The sequence below is a fragment of the Monodelphis domestica genome, chromosome 6 (genome assembly GCF_027887165.1).
Source record: "Monodelphis domestica isolate mMonDom1 chromosome 6, mMonDom1.pri, whole genome shotgun sequence".
Classification (NCBI taxonomy): domain Eukaryota; kingdom Metazoa; phylum Chordata; class Mammalia; order Didelphimorphia; family Didelphidae; genus Monodelphis; species Monodelphis domestica.
The window spans coordinates 136,073,624-136,090,453 of record NC_077232.1 but is presented as its reverse complement, the minus strand read 5'-3'; the positions used below and the strand labels follow the sequence as shown (position 1 = coordinate 136,090,453).

The window sequence follows — 16,830 nt, the reverse complement described above, 5'->3', positions numbered from 1 at the left end:
GTGCTTGTAATTAAGCCTGGGTATCTGATTCTTAGTAGAATTGGGGGTGGACAGGTCTGTGTCACCAATTTAAGTTGGTGAAAAATCAAAATAAGGGTGTGTGAGAGAAGCAAATGGGTTCTCGTGGTGAAATGTTCCTTTTCCTTTTCTGTGACTCTTTGTTTGGTGTTGCTAATATTTGTGTGTTTCACAGAGAACAGAGTAATTTCTCAGCAAGCCTGTTGCTTGTTTCTACTGAGATTTGGGGACCCAGCAACATTAAATTAATATAAAGCAGGAGACATTTGATAGAAGAAAAATACAAAAAGAAGTTCATTACTCATGCACAAAAGCAGTAGGATGGCAAGGGATGTGATGTGTGGGAAATATAGCTAAAAGATATCTTTGCATCATTATATTCTCAACTCTTAACTCATTCTTTAAAGCCTGCATGTCTTTTGGTCATGTCAAATTTAACCTGTGCATTTCTTATTTAATTATATGATGGCAATATCCTTATAGATTGTGAGACTAGGAATTAGTGAACTGAATTAGCATTAGATTAGGAAGCATGAGGCCAAGTACATAATGAACTCATTTTATTTCTCTAAATTTTGGTGTGGATAAATTATTAAATTCTTTGCTAATGATTTATGCAGTAGTCAGTATACTTATCATTTTTTTCACCATTTCTGTCTCTAGCCACTATGAGGGCCTCAGTTTAAAAATGGCCTTGGGATATCGACTTAAGCTCAGCTCTCTTCTATCCAAACAGCTTTTATGGACAACCCCTGGAGCAAAATAGAGAAATAAATGCCATGGATAAATGTATTTGCGTTATTGTTGTTGTTTTTTTTTTGTAAGACATTGACTCATTGGTAGTCTAGAAGACAAACATGTTCATTATTAGCCTTGTTTGTTTTTAATTTAGAGTGGGTAAATTACATTTTATTAAACTTTGTTAGTTTCCTGAGCAGGAAAGCAAGATGGATGTAGCTGCTTTGTATTGTGTTCCCAATCCAGTTTCTGTGTGTTTGTGCTACAAGAGTGAACGCTTCAAATAATGAGTACTGCTACTTGAGATATGGCTGCTAAAACTGCATTAGATCACTGTTATGATTGATTAACTACTTGGAAGGGCTTATATTTGCCTTTTGTTGTTTTAATTTGTTGGTAATGTTTGAATCTGTTACCACACATCCACATCCTACCAGTTTCCTTGCTTCAGGCTATTTTGACTGATGACAAAATAGTTTCAGATTGAGTAGTGTTAAAAAAATAACATGAAATTTAGGTGGATTTACTATTGGAGACTTCTGGGTTTCTTACAAGTTTTGATTGAGCTACAAAAGAGTGGACATACATATCAGACCCACTGAGGCATGGAAGGTTTTGAACACAGGGCAGTTCTGATTGGAATCTTAGTTCCTCCAAATGTTTTCTAACTCTACAAGACTTTGTAGAGTCTTATGTGTCTTATATCTAGTGAGTGCTGTACCAGGTAGGTCAACAGGCATCTGATTCTCTTTGCTATTTGGGAGCATAGGAAATGAGATCTCCTTCAGTCTAGGAGCAGAGTTTAGGATTTAAGGCATCAGTCAAAATGTAACTCCTTTATGGTTTGCTTTTGGTTTACAGGAAATGGAAAACTGGGCCAAGAATTAGAGCCTGATCACTTTTTAATGTTTATATCAGAACACTGGGGGCTCCATCATTCAGACTCAGCCAGACTTCACATTGGGTCAAGGCAGGGTTAGACATTCAGCTATTGAAATGCTGTCTTAGAGAAGCATGTCATGCAAATAAACATTCTTTCAGGTTTTAGCAAAGAAGTGACATTTTCTGAAGATCAAGGAAACACTAAAGTATTTATCCATTGGGTTTGATGAATGATTTTGTTATTTCTTTTGTGAAATGACAATCAAATGGGTGTGAAAGTAAAATATACATGAGTAAAGAATACTTAATGCTGAGGAGGTTCATGGACAGCTAGGCTTCTTTTCCTTCACACAAGGATGCCTACCTTTGGTTTGATAAGAAAGACAGTGATCCTGGCTCTTTGGGATGATGGGACTGATCATAAAAGAGGATATTTATGAACTCCCTTTATGCATCCTTTGTGTCTTTGGGATAATGACGTTGGATTTGGAGTCTAACCTTACCATTGTAACAATTAGATCTTGGGCTTTTAAGGCACAAAAGTAAATGGAATCTAAGCTTATCATTGTAACAATTTGATCTTGGGCTTTTAAGGTACAAAAGTAGAAGTTCAAGATTTTAAGCCTTTTCTGATTGCTCCAGTTCATCTGCACTTTCTGTCCAGTTCATTTAAGTTAAGCCATTCTCATATTTTCGGTGTTTTGGCAAGTTACCTTTACTGTCTTCCACAATCCCCAAAAGTAAACCCAACATAGACAGATACTGAAGCCTCCTCCTTGCTTCTCGATTTATCTATTTCTTAAGCTTGTCTCAGTGTTGTCTTTCTTGAGGACAGTGTAACTTTCTTGAGATCAGAAACTTTCAATTTTATTTTTGTATCTCTGGCACTACCAACAGAAGACCCTTGCACATAGTTGGCACTGAATTAGAACTTGAACTCTAACAAGATGGAGGACTGCTGTATTGTATGTAAAATGTGATGCCATGTGGCTACAAATGATGGAATATTGTGCTCCTGAGACTAAAAAATTTTATAATTTTGTAATACATCAAGAATTTTAAAAAATATAAACACCTTAAGCACAACTTAAATGAAAGGTTCATGATGGGTATACTTAAGCTGCAGTAGCATCCATGATGACTAAGACCAATGAAGTATAAAAGACATCAGCAAGGACATGTATGAAGAGAAAAGGATATAAACTCCTGAGATAGAGAGAATGGGGAGTGGTGAAAGATATGTGTGTCACTGATACTCTTGAGATAATAAAAGAATGAGTAAAAGGCCTTATAGCCAGAATTACTAACCATTTTTATGTGTTATGGATCCCTTTGGCAGCCTGGTGAAGCCCTTTTTAGAAGCATGTTTATTTTTTCTTAATTATTGAAAGAAATGCTAACTTTCAGTCTGATTGTTAGTGAAAATAAAGATGTAATATTTCCCCATTCAGGTTCCTAAAACCACTGAAATCTCTCCACATACACTGAGATCCCAGTTTAAGAAACCTGTTCTTAAAGGAAAAAAGTTGATATTTAATGGAGAATGTATGAAAAGATATGGGTGAGAATTATATAGGTTGAAAAAGTGAAGTTTGTGGTCTCTATCAGATGAATTATCCTATTAAATATATATATATATATATATATATGTATATATATATATATATATCTTACCATTCTAAGGAGTAGCTTATTGGTCCTAATAATATTTGGAAAAAGAATGAACATTTAATGCCTTACCAACTAAAACGTAAAACAAAGCAAAATTCTCAAACCACCAGGGAAGGTATAGTCCTGGAACAAGATCACTCTGTTCTAGATGACAGCTTTTCTGGGTCAAGTCATCACCAAGTACTTCAGGTCTTGGGCACTCAAGAAAATGAAAAAGGGATTAGAAGTCACAAGATGAAATAAATCTAGTCACTAGACTGAGTGACAGTAAATTAGCTTATCCCACTTAACACTATTGTTTGAAGATGAGAATTCTAGAGAAAAGAGTCTAGTTTTGTGGCATCTTAATAAAACAAAGTTGCAGAGACTCCACAAAGGGTCAAACTTGTGGGTAACTAGGTGGGACAATGAATAGAGTCAAACCTGGAGATAGGAGGTCCTGGATTCAAATCTGGTTTCAGATACTTCCTGTGTGACTCTGGGCAAGTTATTTAACCCCCATTGCCTAGCACTTTACCACTCTGATGCCTTAAAACCAATATTTAGTATTCATTCTAAGATGTAAGGTAAGAGTTAAATAATAAAGAGTCTAGCTGGACATGCTCATTATGACTGATGGGGACTTATAAAACCTGTAGGAGTTGGCAGTCTTATGTAGAAGTTGGCAGTCTTAGTTAAGTCAAAATCAAGCATTTATTATATACTTAGTTGTATGCCAGGTATTAATACAAGCCAAAAAAGAAAGTTCCTGACATCAAATAATTTTCATTCTAATCGGGAAAGGTGACATATAAAAAGGAACTCACTGCATATTGGGGTGGGGAGAGGGAGAGAAGGTGTTAAGGTGATGCTCTGGAGAAGTATGGAGAGTCAGACATCTGTTCTTCAGGATGAGAAGGTTATTGGAGAATATAACCACGGAGAGCTCCTCTTGAGTTGCTGTGCCGAGGGATGGAGGCTTCTGTGTCCCTTCAAGTAACAATCTAAAACTTCATACTGGAAATTCATTTCTGCTCTGGAATTTGTGCCTTGAAGTTACCTTGCTTCTCTGCTCTCTTCACCCCTGCTTTGAATGGCTCCTCTTTGAACCTCCCTAAAGGAAGGCAAGCAGGCCAACCATTTCTTCATTTCCCCCTTGGTTGCCATATGACCTTTTCCATCATGCTCCAGTGTATAGTATATTCCTCCCCAAAGTTATTCACATATCCTCTTTCAAAGAAGTAAAGGGCAGTTGTAGATGATTGTCCAAAGGATTTTCCTCTTTCTCAAACTACAGATGGTGCTAGAAAACAAGGCAGTTTTTTTCCTGTCAGGTCTTCAAACTGTGGAGGATTTTGTTTTCTTAAATCGGCAATTAGCATCAAAGTTGTCACCCAAACAATAAGTTCCCTACATCAACTGCAGAGCCTGTCTGACTTTATTTAGTCAGGTGGCCTCAATTCAAAGCAGCTGCCATTGTTTTCTATTTTTGCATCATTTCTCTGCTTCTGTCAACTTCTCAATTCTGTTGGTTTTGATCTTCTGATTTCTGTATGCAGCTTCTACTCTCAGCTTCTTCTTTTTATTCCCTTGGATTCTGAAGTACTCTTGCTTCAAATCAGGGGTTTAATGACCAATCTCTAACTTTGGTTGAGAAACACAAAATCTACATTTCTGTCAGCTATGAATCAAATTTTCAATACAAAACTGACTCATATTCCCTACATTTTTCATACTGTTTCATACAAATAAATTTCAAAATCCTAAAATAGTCATATAAAAATTAGCTTCAGGAAGTAAAATACTATAGCCATTTTTACCATCAATTAAAATTTTGCTCTGAATAGGATTACTTTGACTTAGGTAGGTCCTCTAAGAACACTCTTTCTTTCCACCTGCTTCTGTTTTTCTTAGTGTTCCTCACATGACTGTACCCCTGTCAGGGGCACATATATTTATTCACATAAGAAAAGAGAAGTGAAGATTTTAAGAACTGTGATGATCTCCGACATCAGACACTATATCTCAATTATATAAATTTGTGCAAATGGTCTTTCATGTCCGACATACCTTCTCCCCTCACATCCAGTTCAAAAAATCTCAAGCTGTCTTGAGAACCCAACTCAAAGGCCACCTCCAACACAAGGACTTTCCTTGTCTTCACAGCTATTAGTATTTATCAGCTATACAATAATTTTATTCTTATAGGGGAAAGGGGATAGGTTAGAGCAAATGACCCTTTAAAGTCCCTTTTGATTCTAAATATGTGAATTCCAGAATAATTCAAATTCTTTGAGGACAAGATTTACTTAATTTCATCTTTCTATGTGTGGCACCTAGAATAATGTTTTAATAAAGCATATAACTTGTTATAGGTTTGTTGAAACAATATATTTAAAATGAATTCTGTTGAAAATTCTGAGAGCTGTTTGTATTTCAAATCAGTAGGACTGTGTCTGAAGTAGAACAGTTTAGTTAAAAGAGCACTGGACTTGGCCACAAGGGTTTAGGTCCTAACTTCACCCATTAGTGAGTTTTCTTGGGTAGCCCAACTTATTGTAATTCCTGTGAAGGGCTAAATTTTGTGGGATAGGATTTGAACAAAAGCGAGCTTGCAGTTTATTAAACACAAATCTCTAAGTTTATTATTAGGAAATATGGATAGGAAATAGGATGGAGGATTTACATTTTGGCTAGTACATGGATGTGCTCCATTATGGATATATTGTAACAAGTCATTTGCTTCAATTTGGTTACTGTTTCTATTATTCCCATAATTTCCAAAATTGTTATTTTGGAAAATTCTTTCTGTTATTATTATTTCTAGGATAGTTGTTCCTAGTATAGTTATTCCTAAAATTCCCACCATTATTTCTAAAATTGCTGAATATTTTATCCCAGCATATGCAATTTATCATCAGGTGCCCCCTTTTTCCACACAAGTAACACATTGGCCTCTGGTTTGTATATTCTCTTTAGGTTGTATATTCTCACACTGGAGCCATAGCCAACCCAAAATTAGTATCACCTTTTTCAAGTTTTTCAATTTTTCTCTTTAGTGCTTTTATCTCCTTTCTTAATGCATCTACTAAATCACTATCATCAGCATCTTTCATTTCATGCCCATTATAAACATAAACTGCCACTCTCCTTAATTCATCAAGGTCCATATTCATCCAGTTAGGGCAACTAGTTTTGAAATAGTCCCTGACTACTTTGCAGCAGTTTCTTACAAACTGCCTTTTCAATTGTCTAATGTCTCTCTCTCTTGTTAAATGTCTATGTATCATCCTCCCAGTTCTATCAGTTTGTCCATGAAAATCCATTAAGGATTTTTTCCTATCTCCTACTAGAGCTTTTCAATTTTTTTCTAGGTACCAAGTCTATTTGAACAAGTACTCTTTTGCATTAAGAAATGCCTCTCTATCTTGTCACAATCTTGCATAGTTCATTTCATTATTAATGTCCCAACAAGGGCCGTTCTCAGGCCAGTGAGCTGCACTCTCCTCATTGGTAAGCTTGATAACTTCATTCTTTTTCCTTTTTAGTTAATAACTCATCTAGAAGATATTCAAAATCAATCCAGGTTGAATCAAGTTGCCTGCATAGCTTCTCTAGCTTTTTTATCTTAGCAATAGGCTCCTCCAAAAAAGAAGGGATGCTGCACTTAAATCCCTCCATATCTTGAATGTTAAATGGTTTGTGGTGATTAATAGTAACTAACTCATTCTTCTTAGTGTTAAAGGTTGGTATTTCTCTCAAAGGGAATAGGCTAGGGTTAATAGCTTCTTTCTTTTGGTTTTTAATTTTAGGTTTCTCAGTGGGAGAAATAGAAGCAGTAGGAGAAGTAGGTTTAGTAGAATTAGGAAGGAGGAAAGTGAAAGTAATATTACAATAACTATAACCCAGATCTCCCAATCCTAATTTTTTTCTAAAATAATCCTAAATCTGTCTGTCTCAGAGGGCAGTATCTTTTGAGAGGTCAAAGCCCTTGCCTACTCTCCTACTCTCCCTATCTAATATATAACCACTATCTATTTACCTCATCTATCCAAGTTATTAATAATCAATAAAGCTATTAAGTCCTTAATTCTGTTCTGTTTCCAACAAGAGGGAGTGCTAACAGCACACCCTCTCCAGGAGACCCAGAGACCAAAAAAAAAAAAAAAAACCCATTCTAACTGTCGGCAACTAACTCCCCTTGGCCACACCCTTCTAACTGTCACTAACTGACAAGCAGCACAGCAGGGGTTCTCTTACTGAAAAATATTATTGTTCTTTTTCCTCTTATATAGAAAAAAGGAGAAATTAATAAAAACTCTCTTAACATATCCCACCAAGATCTGTTGGGAGACCACTCTCCCCAATGGATCTTTTAAGTAAAACTATCCTATACTCATTATAAACAAGAAGTAAAGAGAGAAAGTAAAAAAAAGCAAAACAATTCTTGCAACATACAAGTCTCAAATAAAATACAACTCCAAATATTTACAGTTACAGAAATTACAATCTCAAAATTCATACTATACACTACATAAATAAAACCTATTCTTATTATACTTTACAGAAATAAGAACCTAAAGATATTAATTCAAATAACCTTATAATTACTCTACACACAAAAATTAAACAAGATAATAAACAAGAACCTTATATACATATTACATATCTCTAAAATAAATATGAACCTTATGTATACATTCTATCCATCTAATATTTTCCTTATATACACATTATATTCATCTAATATTTACATTATATACATCTAATATATATACATCTAATATATCCCCTCTGAGGTATATCTAATCTCAATATATACATGTATATATCTAATATATTTTCTAATATATTATACATCTAATATATCCCCCCCCGAGGTGGATCTTGTTCAAAAGTTATAACACTACCATTTACTTATCATTTAGTTGATTTTAACTTTTTCTATAAAAGTATATTATATCTATAACTTTTTTAAAATGATAAAAGTATTATTATAATTATTTCTATATATCCTATAATATAATGTATAACAATATCATAAAATATCATAACATAAATTATACATTTACCCATTACATTACATTTCAAACCTTTATGTAAGAGAAACCTTTATTTAAATGGAAAGTTCAGTATCCTTAAAATAATGTCCATTTGTAGTAGTCCTTGTAGTAATCTATTGTTCTTGTAAATACTGTCCAATTGTCCATTTGTAGTCTTCTTGAATTTCGATGTCCTTAAGAACAGTGTCTATTTATATCTTCAGTCTTGTCCTCTAATCATTTTTGATGGCAGATACCTTTTTCGAATGTGAATAGTATATCTCTGCTGCTTTTTCCCCTGTCTTGATGGTCTTTGGTGTTATTGAAAGTACCTGGAATGAACCTTCCCAGGCTGGTTGAGTTACTCTTGTTTGCTGAAGGTTCTTTATACAAATTTTATCCCCAGGATTCAAATCATGCAATGAAAAGTCTATAGGTCCAGCTTGCACTATTCCTCCTAATTCTTGCAATTCCTTGATCTTAATCTGCAAATCCCTAATATATTCTGCATTTGTCCTGTCACCAGCTAACATTGAGGCATAAACAATGCTAAATGTCTTTGTATATATCAAATGGCAATATGTGCCAATATCTTCTTGGTCTAGTTCTGAGGTAAAATAAAGCTAATGACAAGATAAGAGGCCATTTCAAGTGTGTTTCTGTACATAATTTACCATATTCCTTTTCTCTATAATGAGGACAATAGGCTATTTTGAATAAAGTGCTACCTTGACCCTAACATGCTTTACAAAAAGTGAGTTATCATTGTTAATTCAAATGATTGTTTCTGTTTTGATATTGGGAAAAATAAGGCAGAATAGTGGTAAGGGCTAGACAATGGGGGTTAAGTGACTTGTCCAGGGTCATACAGCTAGGAAGTGTCTGAGGTCAGATTTGAACACAGGACCTCCCAACTCTGTGCCTGTATCTCAGTCCACTGAGCCAACTAGCTTCCCCCATGCATTGGCTTTATATAAGGTAAGAAGACTTGAAGAAGTTTCATTTGGTTTCATTGGAGGAAGGGAGTCAATACATATTACTCAAAGTTCTTTTCATTTACCTCTAGATTGTTTGAGTCAAAGGTCACTGTCAATGAGATCACAAAATTATCTAACAATTATAATAATAATTTAATAATAGTGGCACAAACTAGATGACTATGTAAAAGCTATATAAATAAAGTAGTCAGAACAAAGGATTCTCACAGAATGTCATGTCAGAGGCTATGTAGTCCAACCTGTTACCTGAACAAAAATCCTTTCTCCATTACACTCAAAGGTGTCCTGAAACTTTTTTAAAGACCTTTAGTGAAGGGAAAAATACTATCTGAAAGTAGCCAGTCCTATTCTAGGGAATTATTATGTGCTAGGAAGTTTTTCTTTGTAGAATACCTATATTTGCATCTTCTTATTTGTTTAGTCTTTACTGCTGGTTCAGCACTCTGGGACCCAATAGAACAAGTCTAATTCTTCTTCCACAGAACAGACCTTTACATACGTCACTCCTTTAGTCTTCATTTCTCTAGGCTACATGTTCCCAGTGCCTTTGACTCCCCTGGGTATGAACTTTTAGTCCTTTCATCATCCTCATTGCCTTCCTCTGGACATAGTTAATTTCAAAAATTTTGTGTCCTAAATTAAGAAAATATTCCTGAAATGATTTGGTAAAAGAATGATCACCTCCCTTGCCCCTGACATTACATTTCACTTAATATCACCTAACATTTCAATAGCTTTCTTGGCAGCTATATGACACTGATGGCTGATACCACAGCTACAGGTTTATTAAACCTCTCATATCTGTTTTAGACAAACTGCTGACTGGCCATATCTCCCCATTCTTTATCTGTGAAGTTACTATTCTAAACAAAAGCATGAGGAAAGACATTACATTTATCCCTCTCAAATTAAAAATTTAGCCCAATGAACTAGCCTATTCAGATTTTTCCCCCTGTTGATTGATGCAGCCATTTAGACATTAGACAATATTTGAAAGTATTTCATACTTATTTTGTAATATAATTTCAACTGGCCATTCAGTAATTTCTCCTTTCCTTTAATTTTGTATTACTAAATATTTGTGCCACACATTTTGATACGTCACCACATGTGGACTCATGTGGACTGTTCATTGCCGTGCTCCTAAGTCCCATGGCCCTCTCCATGAGGTAGTAAGTTCCTTGAGGTTAAAGACAACAATTTCTATTTCTTTTTTATATTTGTTTTCCATTCAAGGTTCAGAATAGCATTGAGCCTATAGGAGGTATTTAATACTTGTTGAATTGAGTTGAACTGTATTGAACTGAATTGGAATCAACAGACTTTTTTAAAAAATTGAGATTCTGAATAGGGAAAAAGAACAGATTCCTACCCCCTGACACACCTCATTCTAATCATCTTCCTATAACCTTGGGCACGTCGCTCTGGTTTATTTTCTCATTCTGTAAATTGGAAGCAATATCTTCAGCACAGGAGGATTAAAGATGTGAGGATTAATTAGGCAATGTTTGTAAGTGCTTTGCAGGGGAAAAAATGCTAGGTAAGTAATGGGCTCTTCAACTTTTAGGTGGATGTCAATTGTTACTTTAATTGTCTTCATCCAAATTGAGGTGCCTGCCATATGTTAGACTATGTCTTCTCATTATTTCAACTGCAACCTGCTTGGAAAATTACTGTAGGCTGACATGAAGAATGTTTCTTCTCCCTCCTAGAGTTTCATTTGTTCTATATTTAGAACTTTCCCTTTCTACACCCAGTGACCTTGGAATCATGATTCATTGTGTATATGAATTGGATATGGGGAGTGTATTTGGTGAGGAGCTTTCAGATCATTGGGGGTACCAAATAAAAAGGTCTCCATAAGCAAAATAAGCCTTCCTTTATGTAGCCAGTCCTCAATTATCTGAATATTTATGATTACTTTATGAATTACTTGCAGTCAGCATTTCATCTTTTGTTGGCTTCCTTCTGTATCTGATCTGCCATTTTCCTTTCTTCCACCGTGTCAGGGATAACTTTTTTAAAGTTTTACTTAAGCTTAATTATCAGGGTGACAAAAATCACAATTCATTCCACAATCAAATATAAAGAATTTTTGGTTCATCTAATCGTTTCTTTTTTCCAAAGTTCAACTCTAGCAGGGCCTCTTGCTGAAAGCCTTTCTTGATCCCTATAGCTAGTAATCTCTCTCCAACAAGTTGCTTTTTATTTATGTTGCATATATATTATATATGTGTGTATAAATATATACATATATTTGTATATGGGTATGTGTATAGATAGATGTATGTGATTTTCATTTAATATATTTTATTTTTTTTCTCTTTTACAAATAAAGAATTATAAATTTAATGTTATGTCTCCAAGATTAATTTTAATTATGACAATTTACCACATCCTCATATAAATTCATAACACAAAGTCATCCAAATATTTGGGGAGCTTTCCTCATTTTCTACTGACATCATGAGAATATCAAGGGGGCACCTAGTCTACCCACCAGTTTCCTTCATTCTCATTATGTGACCAAACCACTTTTTTTTGAGCCCATACATTGCTTTACTAGTATCCCTTGCTCAATTCTTTACAATTCCTTATTATGTGTTATAGCCTGATCACCCCCAATATGACTCTTGCCATCATCCTCTGAATGATACATGTATCTAATTGTTTGAAAAATCTTGTGTTCATAACTCACAGTCCAATGCCAATAGAATATGATACAATATATATATTATAAGGTTGGGCCTTTGTTTCTGAGAGAAGTTTGAGGTAATTAAAAGAGCTTTTCTTTTCATAAGGCCCCAGAATATGACAGACTCTCAAGAGAGGCATGTGACTTCTTTGGGCTAATGTTTTGAAAACTTATATTTATTTATTCATTTGTTTGTCACATCAAAATTTCTAGGTAACTCCCTCCTTTTCTTCTCTCTTCACACTAGAGAAAGAATCGTTTGACAAAAAGATATATCTCTATATAAAACTATGTCTTATTTATTTCTATTTATCAGTTCTTCCTCTGAAGGTAGATATACATAAGTCCTTGTTCAAATAATATTACTATTGCTATATATAGTGTTCTCTTCATTCTGTTCACTTTATTTTTAATGACATGTAGTTCTATTATGATTAAAATTCTCATGACTATCATAATTTATAATTGTTTATTAAATTATAAAAATTTCGAACAAGAGAATTGGCCACATATGTAGCCAACTGCCTTCCTACACCTATTCAGCCTGAGTCCAAGGGGGAAAAGCCCCCACTTCCTCCCTGTTCACCAATTTATTTAGTTTGCCTGATGTTCCTTTCCCAAGCCCCTTTGAATGGAGCACTATGGACAATCTCATGAGTCATGAGAACTATAGATGACCTCACCATGCTCATACCTCCTTTTCTCTGCTACCTTATTTTTTTTTTTACAGATAAACAAATAGGTTTGTCTCCACTCTTACTTTTCAAGGGGGTTGTGGGAGAAGCATGTAGCTTCAATCTTAAGATTAAACTTGTTTTTTTTTCCTTTAAAAAGTTGTCTTTGAGTGCCTAAAAAGGGGTACATACTAGTATTAAATTTTTACAATTCTTTCCATGTATTTTTATGACATAGTAGTATTTCATAACAATCATATGTTACATGTTTAGCCATTTCCTGAAGGTAGGGCATCCCCTCAATTTCCAGTTCTTGGCCACAACAAAGATGGCTGCCCTACATATATAGATCTCTTCCAGGGGGCTCTACAGTGTTTTAGGGCTTGGTATGTGACAAATATAAAAATTAACAACAAATAGAACCTTCTAGAGAATCATACAATCTACTTCATCTTGAAATTAGGACCAATAGATAGAGATGAAAAGGAAGGCAGATTCCAGCTTCCATTCTATTTAGATTAAGCAACTTGTTCCATTCTATTTAGATTAAGCAATGGATAAAATGCCAGAGTAGGAATTGGGAAAACCCAGGATTAACTCCTCCAGAATTTACTAGTTTATTTCATTGTCCTTAGCAAATTTTTTAAAATTTTATAGTATTTTATTTGATCATTTCCATGCATTATTCATTAAAGACAAAGATCATTTTCTTTTCCTCCCTCCCACCCCCCATAGCCGAGGCGTGATTCCACTGGGTATCACATGTGTTTTTGATTCAAACCCATTGCCATGTTGTTGGTATTTGCATTAGAGTTTAGAGTCTTTAGAGTTGCATTAGAGTTCGTTTAGAGTCTCTCCTCTGTCATGTCCCCTCAGCCATTGTAGTCAGGCAGTTGCTTTTCCTCGGTGTTTCTACTCCCTCAGTTTGTCCTCTGCTTATGGATAGTGTTTTTTCTCCTAGATCCCTGCAGATTGTTCAGGGAGTTCATCCCATTCACGTTCAATGTTATGACTGTCACTTGTGGACTCCCTGGCATTTTGATATCCTTCCCTAATTCTAACCTTTCTTCTTCAGCTCTACCTTTTAGTACAGTGATTTACTTTAAATCAGCCCCCCTTGTATTTCCCTTTCTACCCCCTCCCTTCTTATTCCCTCCCTTATTTTCCCCTGTAGTCTTTTTAAAAATCCCCCCCACCCTCTCCCTCCCTTGTACTGCTTCCCTCCCCACCAGTCTGTTTTTTTTTTACCCTTCTACTCCCCTATAGGGCGCAAATCTATTCTCTTCCCCAATGGATTAGATTGTTCTTCCCTCTTTGGGTCAGTTTCAAAGTACATAAGAATTGAGTATTTCCTATCTCCAACCTCTTTATCCTTCCAGTGTATCGATGTTCTCCCCCTCCCACCATGAGCTTCTTTGTGATATATAAATTTACCCCCATTTGTTTCTTTTCCCATTTCTTTTAGTCATAACCTCTTTTTTTTAGCTTTAGTCATGTATATATATATATACATACACATGTATATGTATTTATGCATGCATATATCTATATACCTATTTATGTCTTGTCCTTTCATCCTATACAGTTTGTCACTGTTCCCTCTGAGTGTAGTTCTTCTTGCTGCTTAGGTGATAGCAACAGTTTTTAAGAGTTGCCAATGACCTCTTTTCTTATAGGGATACATATCATTTTAACTTACTGAGTCTCTTAAAAAAAACCCTTTTTTGTTGTTGTTGTTGTTTTTCCCCTCTTTTTTAATTACCTTTTGATGATTCTCTTGAGTTCTGTGGTTGGACTTCGAATTTTCTGTTCAGGTCTGGTCTTTCATTTATGAATGCTTGGAACTCTTCTGTTGTGTTAAATGACCATACTTTCCCCTGTAAGAATATAGTCAGTTTTGATGGGTATTTTATTCTTGGCTGTAGGCCTAGTTCCCTTGCTTTCCGGAATATCATATTCCATGCCTTTCGGTCCTTCAGTGTGGATGCAGACAGATCCTGTGTTATCCTCACCATGTTTCCATGGTATCTGAATGGTTTTTTCTTGGCAGCTTGTAATACCTGTTCTTTTATCTGATTGTTTTTGAATTTGGCTATAACATTCCTGGGTGTTTTCAGTTGGGGATTAAATATAGGGGGTGATCTGTGGATTCTTTCAATCTCCACTTTCCCCTCTTGTTCTAGGATTTCGGGATAGTTTTCCTGAATAATTTCCTCTAGTATTATGTCCAGGCTTTTTCTTTTGTCGTGGTCTTCTGGTAGTCCAATTATTCTTAAATTGTCTCTTCTTGAACGATTTTCTAAATCGTCTGTTTTGTGAATGAGATGCTTCACATTTTCCTCAATTTTTTTCATTCTTTTTGTTTTGTTTTATAGTGTCCTGCTGCCTTGTGAGGTCACTTGATTCTAGTTGTTTTACTCTGGTTCTTAAAGATTGGATTTCATCCTTGGCTTTTAGGTCGTCTTTTTCCTTCTGGTCTGAGTTTCTTTGAAGACCGTCTTTCATCCTCTTTATCTTGTCTTTCATCTCCTTTGCCTCATCTTTCATCTCCTTTGCCTCATTTTCCAGCTGGATGATTTTGGCTTTCAGGACACTATTTTCTTGTTTTAGTTCAAGTGCCTCTGTTTCCAGATGACTTATCTTAATTTTTAAGTTCTTTTCCCAATTGTCTTCAGCCTCTCTTAGTTGTGTTTTGAGTTCTTCCACAGCCTGTATCCAATTTGCTGGGATTTCTGGTTTATCGTTTGCTGATCTCTCCCCCTCTGTTCCATTTGGTGAGTAGTAGCTGTCTATTGTAGTTTCTTTCTTCTGTTTCTGTTGTTTGTTCAAATTCACCCCTTCTTTCCTCCCCGTATTTGTCTGTGCTCTTGTTCCTCTCATTTTTTTTGTTTTTTAGGGACTTCTATCAGTCTCCCCTCTTGGAGCTTTAACAGAGGATCTCGTGGTGTAATCTCTGAGGGAGGGTTGTTGGGGGTTTGAGCTTTCCTGTCCTCTGGAGGCTTTTGATTGGCTTAAAGTCCAGCAGTCAATGAGGATGGATGGGGAGCCTGGGCTTCCCTGTGTTCTGGAGACCTCTGATGGGATTGAGCTCAGCTTAGTTGGGCTGGGTTTACTCTGAGCTCCAAACTTCCTGGACGGCTGGAGCAGATATGGAGGATCTCCAAAGCTCTGGCCAGGCTGCCAGGTCTATGCTTCCTCTAGGCTGCCATCTTGACCTCGCCTCTAGGTTTCTGCTTCTCCAGAAGACCCAGCTCTCCAAGAGGGCATTTAATATATTTTATAATACATTTGTATGTATTTTATATGTCATATATTTGTATGTGACATTATATATGTATGTATATATCCATATGTATGTATATATCCATATGCATGTTGTCTCCCTGACTGAGTGTAAACTTTGGGAATAAGAAAGATTTCATTTTTGTCTTTCTGTCCCCAGTCCACTGCACAGTGCCTTGCACATGGTAGACACTTAGTAAATTTGTGATTATTAGCATAATTGATATAGAATTGGTTAATTTATTGTGCTTAACATCATATTATTTAGATTTTATGTTAATGGTTTGCATATCACTAAACTTTATATAGATATAATTTGACAATATAGGAAAAAGTCTGAAAAAACTTCAGAAGATAAATTTATTTTTATTTGAAAATTGCTGCTTGATAACAGGTGGTCAAAATTAAACTTTTATTTTATACTAGGCTGACAGTACAGAGAAGGAATATCATAAAGGGATACTATTCAAATATTTGATATCATAGTTGAAAAATTCGTTTACTCAATTTTCAGTGTTTGGAAGAGACTACCTTAAAATATGCAGAAAAGTGATTACTCAACAAAAAAGCAGCATAAAATTTAATTTAAAGGGAAATATTTATGTATAAAATTCAAGTGTTCACTGGCTATTTGTGAATTAGTTGTCACCTTGTGAACCTGGGATATCATCTGGATGGGGAATTCCACTTATGGAAACTTCCTCCAACAAATATGAATGAACTTTAGTCTTAGCAAGTTGTCTTGTATTCCTGAGAACTTAACTGATTAGATAGCATGTGCCAGGGGAAAGCTTTGAAACCAGAAGTGTGTCAGTAAATGTTTAACAACCAATGGGGGTGGGAGGGTAGAG

At 35.4% G+C, this 16,830-nt stretch overlaps 1 protein-coding gene across 4 annotated transcripts in view; it reads left to right on the top strand.

The window, feature by feature from the left end:
* The window catches only part of GABRA4 (gamma-aminobutyric acid type A receptor subunit alpha4), a 116,393-nt gene that overhangs the window by 86,453 nt on the left and 13,110 nt on the right, over positions 1-16,830 (top strand). The gene's annotated exons all lie outside the window — the stretch shown is intronic.